This window comes from Oryctolagus cuniculus, chromosome 2, assembly GCF_964237555.1.
Source record: "Oryctolagus cuniculus chromosome 2, mOryCun1.1, whole genome shotgun sequence".
Classification (NCBI taxonomy): Eukaryota; Metazoa; Chordata; class Mammalia; order Lagomorpha; family Leporidae; genus Oryctolagus; species Oryctolagus cuniculus.
Genome location: NC_091433.1, coordinates 100642594 through 100657443, shown reverse-complemented (window position 1 = coordinate 100657443; position 14850 = coordinate 100642594). Strand labels below are relative to the sequence as shown.

The 14850-nt window shown below is 45.7% G+C and overlaps 1 long non-coding RNA gene across 1 annotated transcript in view; it reads right to left on the bottom strand.

Moving 5' to 3' along the window:
- The window catches only part of LOC138848544 (uncharacterized), a 50629-nt gene extending 36043 nt beyond the window's left edge, over positions 1-14586 (bottom strand). The window contains exon 1 of the long non-coding RNA XR_011386435.1: positions 13637-14586. This is a non-coding gene — a long non-coding RNA (uncharacterized lncRNA). The remainder of the gene's footprint in view (positions 1-13636) is intronic.
- Positions 14587-14850: the final 264 nt, after the last annotated feature.

Genomic DNA, 14850 nt, shown 5'->3' with positions numbered 1-14850 from the left:
CCTCCATTCAGTGTAAACATTAAATATGAATATGAATATGGAAATAAACATTCCTTCCTACCCCCCCCCAAGGCCAATGAGTACTGATGTCCTTCCCAGTGACTGTTGCACCGGGAGTTGGGAGTGGACATCCTGTGACAGTCAAACCAGTGCTGGGCAGTTTTGGTCTGTTGTTGAGCTGAGTTCCTCCCACTGAGCACATCACTGTGTGGCCCCCAACACCAACTGGGGAAGCCCAGAAGTCACTCTGTGCTTCCTTCTGTGGACAGGCCACAGAGCTAAAAGGTTAGGGCCTCAGTAAAAATAGTTATTTCCACCCAATAGTTAGAGCTGGCTGATCCCCTGTCTATCAGTTTCATGTCAATATGGACGCAGCTGGGTCCTTCTGAACTAATAGGCCTGGTCATCTGAATAAACCTCACTCAACAGCCTATTGGGCCACTGGGATTGTATTTGTGCTAAATAAATACTGAATAGTGAATATATCCCTTTCTGCAGCCTTATTATCTGGAACACTTAGCTGTCACCTGATGGACAAAGACAAGGCAGGTGCCCTCTGAAGTTTGGCTTCCTCATCTGCACCAGGAAGGGGATTGACCTGAGAACTTGACAGTTCCTGAGCCACGCTCCTGGCTACTATGCCTAGAGGTCTTCTAAGTAATGTGTTCCTGCCGTCAAAGGCCAGAGGACCAAGAGCGTGCTTTTCCAATATGTTAAAGAAAATCTGCTTAGACTCCAAGACGGCTGCCTAGGGACAAGATGTGCTGATTCGGAACAGAAGAGACTGGTGGAAGCTAAATGAAGGAGGCGTATTCCCAGGGAAGAGTCAGAGAGACGTCTGCCTGGAAGTTCTACAGAAATAAGAGGAATGCTATGGGGCAGCGTGGAAAGTGTGAACCCGCAGCAGCAAGTGGGAACATAGCACACACGTCCCATAGCTGGAAGCCGAGAGGCCAGATTCTGAGAGCGAGGTGGGAGCTGACTGTGGCAGCCCCACCACTGGTGATAGTGCCAGAGGGAGAACCTCGCAGACCTCACTGACTTTGGGTCTGGCCTGGAGCCTGAGAAGGGGGCAGGGTACCCACCTAATCCAGGGAAAGAAAAGCACATTTTTCCCTTGCCGTCTCCCCACAAGGGGTCTGGCTACCAGCTGGGAGCAGGTACCATTTTGGCACCAGTAGAGGCTGTGGCAGCTCCTGTGTGCATGCTTCCTGTACCCTGAAAATCTCATTTATAAATGAAGGAGAAATAAAGACCTTCTATCACAAAGAAAGGAATTTGTCACCACTTGTCCAGCCTTACAAATAATGTGTAAGAATGTGCTGCATGGGGCCAGCACTGTGGTGTAGCAGGTAAAGCCACTGCCTGCAGTGCTGGCATCCCATATGGGCACTGGTTCGAGTCCCAGCTGCTCCACTTCTGATCCAGCTCTCTGCTGTGGCCTGGGAAGGCAGTAGAAGATGACCCAAGTCTTTGGGCCCCTGCATCCATGTAGGAGACCCAAAATTTGAATGTAAATAGCCTAAATTCTCCAATTAAAAGATACTGACAGGCTGAATGGATTAAAAACCAAGACACAACTATTTGCTGTGTACAAGAAACACAACTCAAAAAACAAAGTTACAAGCAGACTGAAAGTGAAAGGATGGGAAAAGATATCCCAAGCTAATGAGAAGCAAAAGTGAGTAAATGTAGCCATCCTAATATCAGACAAAATAGACTTTAACATAAAAACTGTTAAGAGGCAAAGAAGGGGGCCAGCGCTGTGGTACAGCAGATAAAGCCACCTCCTGCAGCGCCAGCATCCCATATGGGCACTGGTCTGAGTCCCGCCTGCTCCACTTCTGATCCAGCTCTCTGCTGTGGTCTGGGAAAGCAATAGAAGATGGCCTAAGTCCTTGGGCTCCTGCACCCATGTTGGAGACCCAGAAGAAGCTCCTGGCTCCTGGCTTCAGATCGGCATATCTCCAGCCATTGATGCCATCTGGGGAGTGAACCAGTGCATGGAAGACTTTCTCTCTCTCTCTCTCTCTCTCTCTCTCTCTCTCTGTGCCTCTACCTCTCTGTAACTTGGCATTTAGCAAGGAGTGAAGGAAATCCTTACTTCGTTTTAGTGACATGGGGAATGGAATGAAATTGCAACAAGAGAAGCTGCCATAGACAGTACCTAGCTACAAAGACCAGTTATAGAAGCCAACTAGAGAGACAAACTCTGGAGACCACACTTTCAACTAAACATGCTCAGACTCCATGCATCTGATGGATTTCCGGTTTGTCATAATATAAAGGAAATACAAGGAACCAAAGTCATAAAGGAGAGGTCCAAGTGGCAGCCAGAAAAGAAGTGAGGCCCTGTGAGGGAAATGGTAATGGTACGTGAATACCATGGAGACTGTTCACGAGTGGAGACATTCTACCCAGGGAACGTGCTGGCATCTATCACCAGCACAGGGACTGGCCAGGAGTGTGTGAGGGGTCCCCCACAATGCATGTTCAACAGGCACTGCTATTATGAGCATTGAGAACACACTGGTGAGGTGGGCATTTGACCTAGCAGTGAAGATGCCTACGGGTTCAACTCCCAGCTCCGACTCTCGATTCCAGCTTTTTGGTAATGCAGAGCCTGGGAAGGAGGAGTGATGGCACAAGTAACTGAATTCCTGGAGACCTCACAGACACTCGGATTGATCTTCCAGCCCGCAGGTTAGCTGTTGAAGTCATTTGTGTAGTGAACCAGTGGATGGGAGCTCTGTCTCTCTCTTTCTCTGTCTGTCTGTCAATTAAGCGGTATTTTTTAAGCATGCTACTTACAGGCCAGCGTTGTAGTGTAGCAGGTTAAGCCACCACCTGTGATGCAAACATTCCATATGGACAACAGTTCGATTCCTGGCTGATCCATTCTGTCCCAGCTCCCTGCTAATGCTTCTGGGAAAGCAGTGGAAGATGGTCCAGGTTCTTGGACCCCCGTACCCACACAGGAGGCCTGGAAGAAGCTCCTTGCTCCTGACTTCAGCCTGGCCAAGCCCCATCTGTTATAGTCATTTGGGGAGTGAGCCAGTGGATGGAAGACCTCTCTCTCCCCCTCTCTCGCTCTCTCTCTCTAACTCTGCCTTTCAAATAAATAAATCTTATTTTTAACAAAAGGAGTGCTGTTTAGAAGAAACTATAGAATAATGCCAGCTCTTCTACTGGCCACTGCAGTTCATGACAAATGGGAGAAAAGACAATTGTGAAAATGAAGAGAAAATTCTAGTCACTTGTAACTCAGTATAGCCCTTGGAGACTGTTTCTTCGTGAGGGAACTGACACTCATTAACTCTTAGCCCACCTCTGGGCCCTGGAAACCTGTTACTTCCAAACAGGTGGTTTTTGCTCCTCCATCCCAGTAAGCACATCATATATATAATGTGAATGGTGGTGAACATGACCCATCTTGGAAATCCTAACTAATTGCCTCCAGAGACCCACACTTGCCTCATTTTCCACACATCCCTGGAGCTGTTCCTTCTCGCTTTCCTTCCTGTAATTATCTTCCACTTTCCAAGGCTGCGTGCTGGTCTGTGCAAGAAACATGCTATGCCCTCTCCTCTTGCTCCACACTGGTCACCAGCACCTATTCCAGTGGTATCAGCCAATGACAGTCACAGGCAGCGTGAATCCATGGCTTCCTGAGCTCCAAGCCCGTGTCCAGTATCACCATGTAAATGCCCTGCAGACATCTCAGGAAGAAGCTTCACATAGACCTCCTTATCCTCCCTGTCCAGCCTCTCCTCCTGCCTTCTGTATCGCTGATGTCCAAACGATCCGAGAGTAAGGCCAGGTGCACATTGAACTCCTCAAGTTCATCAGCCCCGTGCATGGGACCCTTCCAGAGTTCTGAGTGAAACCTGGGGCACTTGTGAATTCATGATTTTGTATTCTTTTTCTGTAAGATGAGACTTCTAAAGTTATAAAAAGCTTCTAGGTCAAAAAATTCTGGATCTACCCATTCTCTGTCGTCCACAGGTCTCCCTTGCATTTGGTCCTGTTCCGAAACAGATGTGAGATACGAGGCTAATTTAACACAAACCAGCTGCTGTAGGTCAGACTCTCACCATTCCTCCCGCACTCACTGCAAAAGTCCATAAACCGATTTCTCTGCCTTAACCTCCCCTCCGCACACAAATCCATTCTTCAGTCTGAAGCCAGAGTGAGTTTTCTTTATTTATTTATCTATTTACTTGACAGGTAGAGTTATAGACAGTGAGAGAAAGAGACAGAGAGAAAGGTCTTCCCTCCGCTGGTTCACCCCCCAAATGGCTGCTACGGCCTGCACGCTGAGCTGATCCGAAGCCAGGAGCCAGGTGCTTCCTCCTGGTCTCCCATGTGGGTGCAGGGCCCAAGCACTTGGACCATCCTCCACTGCCCTCCCGGGCCACAGCAGAGAGCTGGACTGGAAGAGGAGCAACCGGGAATAGAACCCGGGGCCCATATGGAATGCCGGCACCACAGGCAGAGGATTAACCAAGTGAGCCATGGTGCCGGCCCCCAGAGTGAGTTTTCTTAAACATAAATCTGACCACAGGAGTGCATTTCAAAAAGTATGTGCAAAATGCATATTATGAAAACACACAAATGTTTCAAAATGTTTTTGCACCAAAACAAGCTTATCTTTTCATTTCCCTATGAATGCTCTGAATGCGCAAGCATCATTTCCCTCATGGTATCTCATTATTACTGAGACCTTCTTCTGGCCTTGGAAACTGGGTTCAGTGCCGCAGCATGCAGCACATGCGCTGTGACTGCCTGAGCCCTGTCCGTCTCTGCCTCTTACTTCCTCCATGCTGGGAATGCCCGGCTGGTTCAGGTTCTCCAAACTTGTCACATGCTCTCAACCTCTGGGCCCGATGCATTCGTGAACTTCCCCAAACCCATCAGAAAGCTCCCCGTTCTCCCTCCCTTCCCCCACAACACCCCCACCTGGATGTGGGCGCCCTTCTTAACTCTCCTAACACTGGCTCACAAGGCTAATCCTCCGCCTAGCGGCGCCGGCACACTGAGTTCTAGTCCCGGTCGGGGCGCCGGATTCTGTCCCGGTTGCCCCTCTTCCAGGCCAGCTCTCCCCTGTGGCCAGGGGGTACAGTGGAGGATGGCCCAAGTGCTTGGGCCCTGCACCCCATGGGAAACCAGGATAAGTACCTGGCTCCTGCCATCGGATCAGCGCAGCGCACCGGCCGCGGCGGCCACTGGAGGATGAACCAATGGCAAAGGAAGACCTTTCTCTCTTTCTCTCTCTCTCACTGTCCACTCTGCCTGTCAAAAAAATAAATAAATAAAATAAATAAAAAATAACTCTCCTAACACCACAAGCTGTTTTTCTTTAAAAAAAAATATTTATTCATTTTAAAGTCAGAGTTACACAGAGAGAGAAGGAGAGGCAGAGAGAGAGGTCTTCCATCCTCTGGTTCACTCCCCAGTTGGCCGTAATGCCTGGAGCTGAGCCTATCTGAAGCTAGGAGCCAGGAACTTATTCCGGGTCTCCCATGTGGATGCAGGGGCCCAAGGTCTTGGGCCATCTTCCACTGCTTTCCCAGGCCATAGCAGAGAGCTGGATCGGGAGAAGAGCAGCCAAGACTTGAACCAGCGCCCATATGGGATGCCGGCACTTCAGGCAGCGGCTTTATCCGGTACACCACAGAGCTAGCCCCCACGAGCTGTTTTTCATAGCTGTTTTTGCCCTCCTATGCAATGGCCTGCTCAGTTGTCCACTCCCCACCAGACTCTAATTTCCTGGGCAGCAGTGACCTGACTGTTTGGTGCACCCTCTGCACCTGGCAGGCTTCTGCAGGAAGCAAGAAATTCAATAAATGTTAATTCAATGGGCTAAGTGGAGAGAAATGGATAAAGAATGATGCAGGCCCCACACAGGCCTTCAAATGTTTTACTGAGTGTTCATCTTGCTTAGAAATACAGAACAACTCTTAGAACAGTGCCTGGAACACAGGGACTCAGTGCTTAATGGATGACAGAGAAGAACTCTCTGCTGTCTCTCTGTAGTTATCCTGGATGCTGGCACTGTGATATTGGTAGACATATCTTTCACATGGCCAAGACCCTATTTTGGGAAGGGAAAAAATTCAGCACAATTTACCCTAAAAGATAAAATGAAAGCATGATTCCTGTCCATGCCAATTTTGCTGGAAAATCATTCAATAGTGGAAACATTCTGACTGATAACCTCAAAGGTTATTGTATCGAATTCAATCAAAACCTCTTCACTCAAAACAACGCCATCTACTGAAAGAAAATAACAGTAGCTTTGAAAGGAATTTCTCAATTTCACTGAAGAATTTGGTTTCAAATTACTTTGAAAAGAATTTCACTAGGCATAGCGGTTCCTACTCCTATTTACAGTTCAACAAAAATATAGTAAGCCCAAAGCAGGATCATTGTAAAATCTACAGAATTTTATCCTCAGAATTTTATCCTGCACCAAAATGGCCAGTCCCCCTCCCCTTCACCGACCACCTGCAGACAAACAGCACCTGCAGGAGGATGAGGGCGGAGGCTGTGGCATGCTGAACTTCCTGCAGGGGGCACTGTCTATCTGTACTCAAAGACACTTGGCGACATTTCAGAGTCCAGAACCTGCCTCTGTGGCTGAAGATATTTTTTTTTTAAACATTTCCAAGTGAAGTCTCCAAATCCAATCCTGCTCTTGAAAGCTTGTTAACTATTCTCAACCTAACCCCAGTTGCTCAGGGCCCTTTATGGCCTTTTCTTGTAGCCGTTCTAGCAACACCTGCCACTGGAGAAGGAAGAGGGAGACAGGAGACAGCACAGAAAAAGTCCTGAGTTTGACGACCTACCCCACCACCACCACTTCCATAAAACATGGACAAGGTTGGCAATCAGCCATAAGCCTAGTGGCTAGGATGCACGTGTCTCCTACCAGAGTACCTGGGTTCTAAACTGGCTCCGACCCCTGATTCTGGCTTCCTGCTAAGTGGCTCAAGTAGTTGAAAACTCTTGTCTCAAGTAGTTGACCTCCTGTCACTATGGGGGAGATGCAGATTGGGGTCTGCCTCCTAACTTCGGGCTGGCCCAGTCCTGTAGTTTGTGTACATTTGGAGAAAGAACCAGAGGAGAGGAACTCCCTTTCTCTTTCTGTCTCTGTCTTCTGCCTCTCAAATAAATAAATTTTAGAAAACACTGTAGACGTATTCTTCTCCCCTCCGCCACCACCAACACAATAATTTTTAAAATGAAAAACACAAACATTTGCAGGTTGATCTCGGTCAAGTCATTGCCTGGCCCAGTGGTTGCACCCACCCCTCACACACTGGTCTCTCCTATCTACTACTCACCAGCAGGATGGCCCCCAAGCGGATCCGTTCCTTGGACAAGAACTTTCATGAGCATTGTGAGAACTGGCCTGTCAAGTTACCCAGAGAAGCCTCCAAACAGGTACTCAAACTCCACCTAGTATCTGAGGAGGATGGAGATTTGGTGCTCGCAGACTAGGATGGGTTCCTGACATGATTCATGAGCCTGAGTCTCATGTTATTCTCTTGAGAGGATCTCTCCCAAAAGATCAACAAAAACGAAGTATTTCTGGAGAGTCAGTTAAAGCTTTTTCAAATTTAATGCATGTGTGCCTACAATGTAGTGTCCAGTGAACAGCTGGAAAATGTGCAAATCTTTCAACCACACCTGTGAAGGAGCTATGTTCTTCACAGCAGCAGAGCTCAATTAAGTGCAACCACAGGTAGATTGAAAGGCCACCACAAAACACACCAAACACCAGCGTTAAAGGAAATGCTTACTGTTGGGTTGGGGGAAACCCAACAGGCTGGAGGGAGAGGACAAGAGAGGGTGAAAAGGGCAGAGAGAGAAGAGGGAGGTCGAGAGAGAGACAGGTCAAGAGAACGGCATCCCATATGGGCACCTGTTCTTGTCCTGGCTGCTCCACTTCCAATCCAGCTCTCTGCTGATGGCCTGGGGAAGCAGTGGAAAATGGCCCAAGTGCTTGGGCCCCTGCACCCGCATGGGAGACCTGGAAGAAGCTCCTGGCTCCTGGCTTCGCAGCAGCTCAGCTCCGGCCATTGTGACCATTTGGAGAGTGAATGGAAGCCCTCTCTGCCTCACCCTCTTTCTGTCTTTAACTCTACCTCTCAAATAAATAAAAAAACTTTGAAAATAAAAATCAATGCCTTCAAGCATGATATTGACCTGCTAACTAGTGAACAGCTTTGCCAGGAGGAAACAGAAGGCTCTCAAAATGCAATGCACATATACGTGTTGCAGGTTTTTAAAATGCACTAAACGTTAGACTCCTCATCATGCACCCTGACCTTCTTTCTGCTCTGGTCTGGCTACATCAACAGGAAAGGCAGATTGATGTCTGGGGAGCCACCAGTGGCCATTGCACCAACCCAGGGGAGACCTGTAGGCTGAGCAATGGTTTGCAGTGGCTGATGACCTTACAGGTTGTGACCATCTGCCACCTCAGAATGGATGAAGCTAGTAGGGAGAGTAGGCACTGCTATTCAGTGAAGCAGAGACTGCACAAGGAACCAAGCCCTCCGTCAAAACAGAAAATGCTCTCCTGAGAGTGAGCCATCAGCTTTCAAACCTTCTGACACCATTTCATACCCAGTGCATGTGAAAATATCCAGTATGAATGCAGGCAAAACAACTGCAGGTGTTTATTTTCCATCTAAGTACATGATTTTGAAAAAATAACCTGAGAAATCCTTTTAATTCAGTATACACTTCTAAGCATTTATTCTAAATACACAGAATTTTAGTCTAAAACTAAGGTGCTTGATAGCATGTTATTTGTGTTTTTTTAAAAATAGGAAATTATGACTGATTAAAAACAATGGAAACTTTTAAAAAGTAACCATTATAATCCTTTTAATTCGGGCCGGCACCACGGCTCACTTGGTTAATCCTCTGCCTGTGGCACTGGCACCCCAGGTTCTAGTCCCAATCAGGGCACCGGATTCTGTCCCAGTTGCTTCTCTTCCAGTCCAGCTCTCTGCTGTGGCCCGGGAGAGCAGTGGAGGATGGCCCAAGTGCTTGGGCCTCTGCACCCGCATGGAAGACCAGGAGGAAGCACCTGGCTCCTGGCTTCGGATGGGTGCAGCGCTGGCCGTAGTGGCCGTTTGGGGGGTGAATCAGCAGAAGGAAGACCTTTCTCTCTGTCTCTCTCTCTCTCACTATCTAACTCTGCCTGTCAAAAAAAAAAAATCCTTTTAATTCAGTAATTACACTTCTATAAATTTAAACATGATTAAGTAATGAAGTTGTTAAGAGCTATTTACAATTTTTAAATTAAGAAATTTCTTACTAACTTATAACTAAGTAAAACAATGCAGCATTATTAAATTATTAGAATCACATTTTAAATAACTATCTAAAAGACACAAATAATATATGAAATGATTTCGAAATTGAAGTCAATTTAATGTTTGCATAAAGTGTTAGCCGAGGTCCACCTGGGCTTACAGAACAGGTAAGGAAGGACACCTTAATTCTTTAGCAGTCTCACACAGCAGTGTTAACAGTGTTCAAACAGATTTACATCATCAGCTACCATCAACTAGCAAATGCCTCCTAACCACATCAGGATTCAACATGAAATTGGATGCTTCCAGGAATATGACTTCTAACAGGTGTGCATTTAAAGAAATAGAAAAAGAAAGAATTAAAGAATGGCGATAAAAGTTACTTCCACAAGGTGGTTTTGCTCCTCCATCCCAGTAAGCACATCAGAAATGAAAATGGACAAAATTTCTAAATTAATGTTTTCTGACCATAGCAGGGGTGGGGAGTGCCCATTGGAAAGTTACAGCTGTTGGAATAACTTCCTGCCTTGTGTTGCAGCCTTGGAGCAGTAGGCGCTTCCTTGTTCAGAGGGCAACCTTACAGTTCTTGGGTATCCCACCACATTGTCATGCTTCACGAGTGTGCAGTGTAACTTAGGAGCCTTTAAAACTTGAGCTCATGATGTTGTGTATGACTGTGGCTTTTTTTTAACGGGATGCTGGTTACTCTCCATGTGCATAGCCTTGAGCCCATTCTCCAAATTTTTATCCTTCTCGGTGTCCCAGGAGGCTGACCTACACAGAGGACATCACTGGAGCTCCTTGCAGGCTGGTGTCTGTGGATATTAGCCAGTGAACAAGCTCACTGAAACCCAGGACAGAGGAACGGGATCAGGGTGTCTACACCCTGTCCCTCCAGCATCGTGCCTTTGAGGTAGCCGTATCTTTCCTCAACAACAGCTGCCTCCAGGCCCTTCTCCCAAGGATGCAACTCCCACAAGTCCCCTTTCTCGCTACTCCAAGACTGTCACACACTTTATATTAGTGCCCATATCTGTGTGCATCACCACTATTCAGGGAGGGAGATCTTGTTCACTCATATCAATGAATATTGTATATAATTACATACTGAGTATAATTTATGTCTCATCTATTTTAAGCATGGTGTGCTGTATGTATTATTAATATGTAATTTCTTATATTTACATGTGAATCTTACAAGAATATATAGTATATATTCTTATGCAGCCTTATATTTATATGTGAATCTTACAAGAATATATAGTATATATTCTTATGCAGCCATAACAGTAATTTTATAAATCCTGTATAGTATATATATATATATATATATATATATATATCTGATATAATACATGCAGAAAGAGAGAGAGACTTGGATGTACTTGGGATTTACTAAGCATAGGTAGGAATGGTTCTAAGAGTTTGTGTGTTTGCTTAGTAGGAGTCTAGATCCTTTAGACAATGTGTTTAGAAGGAGGCTCAGATGGATGGAAATGTGGGATGGATCTCTTATTCGCAACATGCTTGGACACCCCCTAACCTTACCCTATGGCAAAGCAAAAAGAAACACACTGAGGCTAGCATTGTGGCACAGTGGGTTAAGTTACTGCTTGAGACACTCACTCCCCAACCCCTATCAGTGCAGGTTCCAGTCCCAGCTAATCTGATTCCTGTCACCATGTGGGAGACCCAGATGAAGTTCCTGGCTTCTGACATCACCCTTACTGGCTAAAGAGTCATTATAGATTAAATTATACAAATAATAACAAGAACCACTAGGCAGCCTGGTTACATTGGTATAAGAATGAGAAAGATGGAACTCCTGAATTCCAGAAGCATGCTACATTGTTGAGATTTGTAGAGAGACAGGGTCCTGGTAATGCAGTTTATAACCTTTAAGGTGAGAGAGAACAGTTGTTCTTAGCACTGACCAAGAGAAAACACCTGACATATAAAGTATAACACAGGCATACCTCACTGACTTTTCACTTTGTTTCACAGATATTGCTATCTCTGTGCCATCCCTGGGTTGAGCAAGTCTATTAGTGTCATTTGTCCAATACGTGCTCACTTTCTGTCTCTGTGTCACATTCTGAAAATCCTTGCAATGTTTAAAACTTTGCCAATCTTATTGGATCTGTTAAGGCGATCTGTGATGTTTAATGCTACTATTGTAATTGTTTGAGGATACCATGACCTTCACCCATGTAAGACAAAAAAACTTGAGAAATATGGATTATCAATGTCTCACTGCTCCACTGACCAGCCATCTCCTGATTTCTCTCTTTGTCTCCCATCGTGCCCCTCTCTTTCCTGAGACACAACAGTAATAAAATCAGGTCAAGTACTAAACCTACTGGGGTGGACCTTTGGTGCCAGTGATTGACACTGCTTGGGACACCCACATCCCATATCACAGGGTCCTGGTTCAGTCCCAGCTCAGCTTCCAGTTCTAACTTTCTGTTAATGTGTACCTATGGAGGCAGAAGGTATAACCCAAGTATTTTGGTCCCTGCCACTCAAACAGAGGACCTGGATTGAGTTTCAAGCTCCTGGCTTTGGCTTAAGTCCCGTATATCACAGGCATCTGGAGAGAAAACCAGAAGATGAAAGCTCGCTCGCTCTCTCTCTCTCTCCCTCCCTCCCACTCACCTCCCTCCTCCCTCCTCCCTCCCTCCCTCTCTCTCTCCCTCTTTCTGTATAACTCTTTCAAATAAATATATAAATCTTTCTAAAAATAGCCCTATAGTCATCTCTATTGTTCAAGTGAAAGGAGATATCCTATATCTCTCACTTTAATCAAAATCCAGACCTGATTAATCTTAGTGAGGAAGGCTTATGTCCAAAGCTGAGGTAGGCCCCTTGTGCCCAGCAGCTGTTCATTGATAAGGTACCTAGCCATTCAAGGGCTCTGATGCAGATGTACGAGATTCATATTTCCATGAATGCTAACACAATATCCATTCTGAAGCCCACAGATCAAGGAGTAATTTTTATGTTCACACCTTATTATTTAAGGAATATATCTTATAAGGCTATAGCTACCACAGATGGTGATTCCTCTGTTGGATGTGGGCAAAATCAGTTGAAAACCATGTAGAAAGGAATCACCATAGGAAGGAGTGGAGCATGGCCCAAGTCCTTGGGCCCCTGTACCCACGTGGGAGACCCGGAAGAAGCTCCTGGCTCCAGGTATTGCTGCCATCGGGGGAACGAATCAGTGGATGGAAGACCTCTCTCTCTCTCTCTCTCTCTCTCTCTCTCTGCCTCTCCCTCTGTAACTCTGCTTTCTAAATAAATAATTAATTCTTTAAAAAATTAATACCAAAAGTGTATCTGTTGGCAACCAATATGAATCCAAACAGATACTTATTTCATGACAAGCCTGCTTCACATGGAAATGGACAGCAAGGAGTGGAACTGGAATTGAAACTTCTGCTTTCTATAGAGAATCATTTACACATTCTACACATTTATTATTCATATATTTTTATTTCAGAAGCAGAGAGAGAGAAAAAGAGAGCTCCTATTTACTGGTTCACTCCCCAACTACCTGGAACAGCAAGAACTGAGCCAGGACTGAATCTAGGAGCCAGAAACGCAGTCTAGATCTCCCACACGGGTGGCAAGAATCCAAAAACTTGAGCTGTCACCCACTGCTTCCTAGGATCCACATAGGCAGGGAATTACAGTTGGAAGCAGAGTTGGGGTTTGAACCCATGTACGCCAATATAAGGTACAAGTGCCTTGACCAGTATTTTAACTACTAAATGCCTGTCAGAAGCTTTGTAGCAGCCTCGGTATTTAGCCATGTTCTCTCTCTGCACTTGCAAAGGCCACAGAAGTCTCTGGTTCCAAGATAAAATCGCACACCAGAGCCAAAGCAAGACATGGAAAAGCACATGACCCTGGAAGGATGCATGGGGCTCTGTGGAAGGCAGTGGAGGGGATACAAATGGCAAAGACAGATCAGCCCAACACACATGGCCCTGTGAACTCAGCACATCCTTCCCTCTCTGAATCTTGTTTCCATCATGTGTAGGAGGTGAGAATAAAACACACAGGATTTAGCACTACTCTAGGGTTTAAATGGAATGGAAAGACAACAACACAGAGAGTGTGGAGGTGTGCCTCCCACAGACAACCTTCATGGACCTCTATCAAGACCACCTGTTAGCACTGCGTGGTCCTGGACTGATGACTTTTCCTCTCACCCAGGCTTCTTCATCTGTAAAATGGGCAATGGTACTGCTTACCTGTAAGGCTCCAGGGAGGGTTATATGGCACATGTAAACACTTACAATGCCTGGCGCATCTCTCATGTTCGATGAATGTCAGCTGCGATATAATGACGATGGTAACCTTGAAGAAGACTGGGGATAAAGACCATCCCAGGAGAGCATTTCAAGCATAGGAAGCCAAGACACTGTGGCAAAAAATAACCTACATGATGGATCTCTGTGGGTGAGACCCCAGTGGAAAGAAGGGGCTACCAAAGAAGGAGGTACTTTCCTTTGAAGGGAGGCAAGATCCACTTTGCATATAGCCCTGTCTTAATACCAATGGAGATTGTGGACTCAAAAGGCTTCCATAGCCTTGGCGGCTCATGTCAAGAGCCTTGGGTGATTACTGATGTCATAAACAAGAGTGTCAATTGTTAAATCAACAACAGGAATCACTGTGCACTTACTTCCCATGTTGACCTCTGTCCTTAATGTGTTGTACTATGAGAATTAATGGTATAACTAGTACTCAAACAGTACTTTATACTTTGTGTCTTCAAACAGTACTTTGTGTGTCTGCGTGGGTGCAAACAGTGGAAATCTCTACTTAGTATAGAGTTGATCTTCTGTATATAAAGTGAATTAAAATGAATCTTAATTAAAAATGGAATGGGAGAGGGAGTAGGAGGTAGGATGGGAGCCATGGTGGGAGGGTAGGAATGAGGGAAGAAACACTATATTCCTAAAAGCTGAACATATGAAATTTGTATTCATTAAATAAAAGCCTTAAAAAAAGACCATCCTGTGTGAGGAGGCCAGGACACAACAAAGCTCCCATGGTGTGCAATCCTTCCCACAATCAGCGACCCACGCGCTCAACCCCTCAAGCAGCAGCCTCCCTATCAAACTGTGCCAGTGTGCCTATAGAAACCTGATGATGTTAGGATCTATGGGAAAAACCTGACTCATTTGCATTTTTCCAGGACTCACCTGTGACTTAAACATCTTTTTTCTCAAACTTTTCCAAAAATAATCTATTTTGTTCTCCTGTGTGAGTTTGTTGGAAACTCACTCAATCCTTTTGCTACAACATTCGACCTAAATAATCAAAACAGTCCAGGAGCTGAACCATCACCAGGCAACTTTTCTATGTCTTCTATATGGTTTGATGATAGGTGAGAAAGATCTGTCCAGACAGACTCATGAAAAAGCGTTATTGTATTATACTCAATTACTCTCATACACCACCCACAGATACTGTGGGGAGAGAGAAGTGGCAGCTCTATGTGATG